Source organism: Selaginella moellendorffii, unplaced genomic scaffold, assembly GCF_000143415.4.
Source record: "Selaginella moellendorffii unplaced genomic scaffold, v1.0 SELMOscaffold_59, whole genome shotgun sequence".
Classification (NCBI taxonomy): Eukaryota; Viridiplantae; Streptophyta; class Lycopodiopsida; order Selaginellales; family Selaginellaceae; genus Selaginella; species Selaginella moellendorffii.
Window position 1 is genome coordinate 347,360 of NW_003314320.1, and position 7,378 is coordinate 354,737.

The window sequence follows — 7,378 nt, forward strand, 5'->3', positions numbered from 1 at the left end:
AAGCATTAACAGATGTGAAAAAAAGCCATTTTGAAAACTTTTAAAGTCTTTGTTTACCCCTTTTTGTAGTAACAGTTTAATAATAACTTGATCACCTACTGCACAAGCCACAACCAAGGGTACTTGACCAGTGTGATCTATGTTGTTAAGATTTAATATTTCAGAAATAAGTTTTTTGACCTTTGCTTTCTGGCACTTTGTGATTGCATTGCATAACATATCAATGATTTGTTTTACCGTTTTTAGGCAGTGTCTTCGTCCATGCTGAAAAAAAGAATTTAAGAATAGAAGAAATAGCAAAAATAGTAATAATGAACTAAAAATCTACTTGTAGTGAATGCCAAGGAAAACTTGTAATCTAGGATCATATAGGAAATATCCAAAAACACTTGACAATGGTTGATGTAGTGGTCAACCTTAATAGTGTGCTTGCCATCCTTGGAAGCCACTGTAAAAAAGTACTATAAAAAGTCAAATTTCTTTTGATGCTTGGTTGATTCAATGTCAACAATAAGTACAACAAGCTTAGTTGTTTCTACAAAAACATGTGAAGTAAAACAATGCAGTGAAAAAGCTTACCCTTGCAAATATAATCTCTACATTTTGTTTGAAGAATAGCTAAATCGTCTGAAGCTAAGAGCTACTCCAAAACCTCCAGCCATTTCTCCTTTTCAAAGAGATATCTATCAGGTATTTCTATTCTGTAAAAAACCAACAGCCCAAAACAAAATTAGAGACCAAAAAACCAGAAGCAAAGACAAGAAACTTATTTGTCCAAGTTGTAAATGATGGAACCAAAGTCGGACAGACAATATGTCTTCCAAATGTCAAGCTTTAGTAAGCAGAACCATTCTTGAGGAGCTTTTTGTGAGACACAAAATCCCTAGGCCCCAAAGTGGAGCCAAAAGGGCACCATGTGGTAGTGGCCGAAGCGAAAGCCAAACGAGCGTAACATGTTTGGACTAAAAGCTCTGACTTGAAAAGGTCGAGAGTGGGAGTGGAACTCCTAACGAAGGGCTCGAGAAACAAGCACGAGGCGAGCCATGAGTGAGTCTCTAGAAAAGGGGACACAAGAGGACTGAAACATGACACGTGGAAGTGTTCAAGATGGAGTCTGAGGTGGAGTCCGAGATGGAGTCCAAGGTGGAGTTCGAGGTGGAGTCCGAGGTGGACCCGAGATGGACCCCAGATGGAGTCCAAGATGGACCCGAGATTGAGTCCAAGATGGACCCGAGATGGACCCGAGATGGAGTCCAAGATGGACCCGAGATGGAGTTCGAGATGGACCCGAGATGGAGTCCAAGATGGACCGAGATGGAGTCCAAGATAGAGTCCAAGATGGACCCGAAATGGAGTCCAATAAGGACCCGAGATGGAGTCTGAAGTCGAGACCGAGAGCAAGACCAAGACCAGGACCGAGACCGAGACCGGGACCAAGGCCGAGACCGAGCCCAAGCCCGAGTCCGAGTCTGAGTCTGAGTCCAAGTCTGAGTTTGAGTTTGAGAGGGTGAAAGCCCAAAGCGTTCGTCTCCTAGACCTTAGGGGGTTTGGTGAGCTCCAAAAGTATAGTAGGGAGAGGACTCCAGTGGAGCCAGTTTGGCCAGGAAAGGCCAGTTTGGCCCAGGAAGGCTGTGCCCAGGTGTTGGGTGACGGGATAACCATTAGGAGATCCAAGGCTAGAGTGAATACGGACTGTCAAGTGGGGTAGCTTGGTGAAATGTTCAAGAGCCGGCTCTAGTTCCCCTGGGAGATCGAATGGCCGATGCTCCCAATCCAAGTGTGGGTGGCACTACCTACTTGGATACCTGGCGTGGCTCAATAGAACCTTGCTCTAAGCTTATGGCTAGAGCACCTAAAGGCAGAAGGCGGGGAGAGTACCCATAAGGCCCGCGTAGGGCCACGGTGTTTCGAAATGTTGTCCCAAAGTCCCAGTCTGTGGAAAGGAAGAGGAGTAGCCCTCTGGTGTGGTGACCAAGAACACAGTCACACAGTGAGGAAGTCCTAGAGGACAGTGGGATTTAGTGGTCGGGCCCATGGGCCTTGATCCAGTGGCAGTGTTGGCGAATATGGCCAAGGACAGAAAGGGACTTGGTGGAGACCGGAATGGAGATATTGGGGAAGGCTATTCTCCATGTCTACGAGCATCCTAAGGATGCTAAGGAGTGGATTTGAGATGACCACTCATGGGCGAATGGCCCAGTCTTGGAGAGATGGGATTGCAATGCAGGTGGTGTTAGACCACTGATGTGACTAAGGTGAATGAGCGTGGCTTAGCATAACGGGCTCATATGTCGGCGGTACCCTGGGGTGTCGGTCATGGGATCAGACATGTGGAGCACTTGGACCAAGTGCAAAGGTTGAGTGGCATGGATGCCATTCTCGGGGCTAGCAAGCCCCAAGTCCTGAATGGGACTTATGGAGGTTGTGAATGAGACTCCTCTAAGTGGTTGGAGGTGTGGTTAAGTGACTAGAATAGAATGGAAAAATTAGTCGCTTACAACTTGGTATCAGAGCTGTTCCTTAATCTAACTTTTATTGGTGCTCAAGTATATCACCACTGGTGTTGGCATTGGAAGGTCCTAGAAGTGGGCCTATTTGTGAGGAGTAGCAAGTCGGGAAGACATAGCTCTCCACTATAGTTTATGTGTGAATTGGTAGGTGAGGTGGTGGATAAAAAAGGGCCAATAATGGAACGACTTTGGGATCTTGGGAATAGTGTAAAGTTTTCCTCATTGAGTTAAGGATGTGATCCAGATGAGTGTTTGACTCAGCAGACTGGCTAATGTAGTTGTGGTAAACAACTATAGTTGGGATCATGGGAAAGATGAAGACTCCAAAATAATAAAGGAGTCACAAGATTACCTTCATATAGTTGAGGCTAGTGCTCATAATTTGAGACCGGAATTGATGACCATGGGAGGTCAAATACAGAAGAGGACACAATCCTTGAAATGGTAGCCGGGGCTACCTCTAATAAATGTTGGAACAACCCAAGGAGTTAGGGGTGTACTCAGAAGATGAGTTGGTATTCTCATCACATGGACAAGTGGTCCCAAGGGGCAAAAGGTTGCCCCAAGAGAACAAATCAAGTGTCGAAGTAACACTTGCAAAGATGGTCCTTGTGAGCAAGACCTAAATACAAGAAGTTATATTCCAGTGAGTTGGCACCTCAAAAGTAGGACCTCATGGGTCGTCGGATGATAAAGTCCAAAAAGCTGGATGACTCAAATAGAGTCAAAGAATAATCCTAAAGGATTGATGGAAACATTTGGACTGAGGTGTGTTGTACCCCATGAAAGATGGGGGGGGGGATCATAAGATCCAAGTATGAGAACAGTAGGTATCTCATGAGTGGCAAAATGTGCCATACTAAAGTCGTGGGAAAGGTGTTCCCAAAAGAAAGCAACTTTGGTGCAAAGTTGTGTGAGAACACTATGATGAAGTGCTAACGAATAGTTGGCATGAGAAATGACTGTGTTAGTCTTGGCAAAAGACTGAAACACGAGTGCAAGTGTCATAAAGGTAGGCTCGTGGAGCCGATGGTGTGGAGACACCAAATGTGCCAAGGTGTTATACTTTGAGGTTATGTTGGTGGGTTCATGAGAACCCCTTGCTAAGGGAATCCCAATGGAAATGGGAATGGCATATCCTAAGCTGGAAGGCATGCAATTGGAGTGTGGTGACCAAGATAATAATGGAGGTGTGGAAGCACAAGCAATGAGTTTTAGGACTTGACAATTGTGAGGCAACTAAGCAAAAGGTGCAAAATAATCGGTTAAACTGGTAGCACGTAACTACCCAAGACTTCTTAATGGTATAAGGAAGTTAGATATACCCTTATGGGGGGATAAATTGCTTATGTGCCGATATAGTAAGTAAATGTTGTAAAAGGGAATGCTCATTGCCAAAGAGGCTATCATTGTGACACCTAAACACTCTAGAACACCAGGAGGTGGTGTTTGATGTCGTGAGGGCAATAGATAAGGCCCAAGGGATTAAGTCTCTAGTGAATGATGGATAGAAGGTGCTATCTAAATGGATAGAAGGTGCTATTTGTCTTTTGTTCTTAGTGTTTTTTCTAATGAATAACTATTAACTATGTCAAGGAAATTATGTTCTTTTGATTTTTCTCCTTATTCAAAAAAATCCTTGGACATTAGCTATGTTGCAAAGGGATATTTTAACCTCAAAAGTTGCATACGAAAGAGGTTATTTTTCTTAAGCCCTTATCAATGACAGGGTCAAGAATATTAGATTTGTTTTCTAAAGGCTTTTCTAGTATGCATGAAAGTGGCTATATATCTTCTGTTCTTAGTATTTCTTTTTAACAAATAACCATTAATTGTGTTATGTTCTTTTGAACATTTTCCTTATTCGAAATAGTCCTTAGACATTATCTACACTATAGAGGGATGTTTTAACCTCAAAAGTTAGGTATGAAAGAAGTTATTTTTCTTGGGCCCTTACCAATGACTATATCAAGAAGATTATATTTGTTTTCTAAAGGCTTTTCAACAGTATTATTGCATGAATTGGTGATTTTGGCCTAAATCTCATTTAGCCAAGGTACTATATGTTAAAAATTGCCAATTCACGTATTTAGGTTTAGGGTTTTTAGTCTGTTTAGGTTTGAGATTATATAAAACCACCATAAACCTTAGGGTTTAGATAAATTATTCCTTCAAGACCATTTAGCAAATGTACAAAAGATAGTGAGATAACTCCAATAAAAAAAGAGTTTAGGATTTAGGGTTTAGAAATAGGAAACCTAAGGTAGATGTAGTAAATTGAATTTTATATTTATAAATTTTTTAATCCAAAAGATAGAGAGGGTTTTGGGTTTAGGGTCATAACCCTTAAAATTCCGTTTTGTGCTCTAGTTCATTATTTTATTTGGAATATTAAATGGATGGCATAGAGTTTTAGGGCAATAGAGTAGTTAGGTTTGTAAATCTAAATGAGAGTTATCATCTAGAATAACATATATTTTTAATTTATCTAGAGAAAAGCTTGTTTAGGTGGATGGAATCCTGACCAGATAGGGGAGTGCGCTGCCTATTAGCTGGCTTTGATCTAGGGCGTTCACAACCACAAATTTCCAGAATGTATCTTTTAAGGGAGTTTGTGGCTGCTTGGTATGGATACTTAAATTATAGATATAAACAATTGATTAAAAGGTGTGAATTTTAAATTTTCTCTACATTACATCACTCCATTCACTATCATAATCAATCGGAACAATTTAAACTAACTTTCTGCCCATGAATCCACTCACTACACTATATTTAGTACTCACTATACCTAATTCATATTTTATCAAATATACATTTATTTATTTAGATATATTTTGACAATATATACCTTGGGTGAATACTCTTAAACAATCTCCTTAAAATATTAGGAACTTTAGGATTTACAATTTAAAGGTTAATGTTTTTAAGGGGTAATCTTTTTTTCAAAACTATTGGAATAAATAAAAACCTAGTCTAAACCCTAAATTCTAGTTCCCAATATAAGCCCTAGGATTTAGAGAGATTATTTAAGACCATTGACACATATAAAGATATTCCTATATAAATAAATATATAATGAGAAATATGATGAAATGTGAATTAGGTAACTATAATGATTGCATACTGAATGATAGATGGGCAGAAAATTAATGACTCAAACTAATTATAATAATAAATGGAGTGACATGATATAAAGAAAACTTAGAAACCATGAGATTAAAATTAGGAAATGCATGAGTTCTCAAAAGAGAAGAGTTAGCATAATCTCAAAATGAAAATTAAAGTTTACACTTGTGCTTTTCTTAGTACCATATTGTGAGACACAAATCCTTAAACCCCAAAGTGGAGCGAAAAGGGTGCCACATAATAGTGGTTGAAGTGGAAATCTAACAAATATAACATGTTTGGACCAAAAGCTTCAACTTGGAAAGTCGAGAGCAAGAGTGAAACCCTGATCAAAGTGTTTGAGGAATAAGCACAAAGCAATTAATGAATGAGTTTTGCAAAAGGAACACGAGAAAGAGTCTAAAATGGAGTTCAAGAAAGAGTCCGAGATGGAGTCCGAAAAATAGCCCGAGAAGGAGTTCAAGATGGAGTTTGATATGGACCCGAGCTAGAGACTGAAATGGAGTCCAATATTGATCCGAGATGGACCCGAGATGGAGTCCAAAGTCAAGTCCGAGGTTAAGGCCAAAACCAAGACCGAGATCTAGACTAAGGCCGAAGTTGAGATTGAGACTAAGATTGAGATCGAGACCGAGACTAAGGCCGAGGTTGAGATTGAGATTAAGACTGAGACCGAGACCGAGACTACGACCAAGACCTAGACCAAGATCGAGATTAAATCCGAATCTGAGACCGAGTCCAAGTCCAAGTTCGAGGGTGGAAGCCCAAAGCGATTGTCTCCCAGATCCTAGGGGTTTGGTGAGCTCCAAAAGTATAGTAGTGAAGCCAATTTAGCTAGGAAATGTTAGTATGACCAAGGAAAGTTATATCTGAGTGATGATATAACCATTAAAGAATCCAAAGCTAAAGTGAACAAAGACAAACAAATGGGGTAACTTGGTAAAATGTTCAAAAGGTAGCATTAACTCCCTTGGGAGATTGAATGGTTAATGCTCCCAATCCAAGTGTGGGTGGCACTACCTACTTAGAAATTTAGCATGGCTCATTGAAATCTTGCTTTAGTCACATGGCTAGGGCACCCAAAAGCAAAAAGTAAAGAGAGTACCCATAAGGCTCACATAGGGTCATAGTGTTTTAAAATGTCATCCCAAAGTCCCAGACTATAGAAAAAAAGAGGATCAATCCTCTTATGTAGTATGACTAAGAATACAGTCACATAGTGAAAAAGTTCCAAAGGTTAATGGGATGTAGTGGTTGGGCCTTTGGGCCCTAACTCAATAGCAGTGTTGACAAACACAATTGTGGATAGAAAGGAACTTAGTGGGAATTTAAGAAGGGATATTAGGGAAAAATGTTTCCTATATCTCTAGGCATTCTAAGGGTGCTAAAGTGTGGTTAAGGGATGACAACTCATGAATGGAGGCCCTAGTCTTTGAAAGATAGGACTATGATGCAAATGGTCTTTAACTACCAATGTGACAAGGGTGAATGGGTATGGGTTTAGTGTAATGGGTTGATATGTTAGTGGTACCTTTAAGTGTTAGTCATGGGATTAGACACGTTGAGCACTTGGACCAAATGCAAAGGCTGAGTGGCATAAATGCCATTCACAGAGCTATTGTGCGGCCAAATCAAGAATAGAATTTATGGAGGTTATGAGTGAGACTCCTCCAAATGGTTAACGGTGTGGTTAAATGACTAAAGTAAAATGGAAAAATTAGTCACTTACACACATCCTA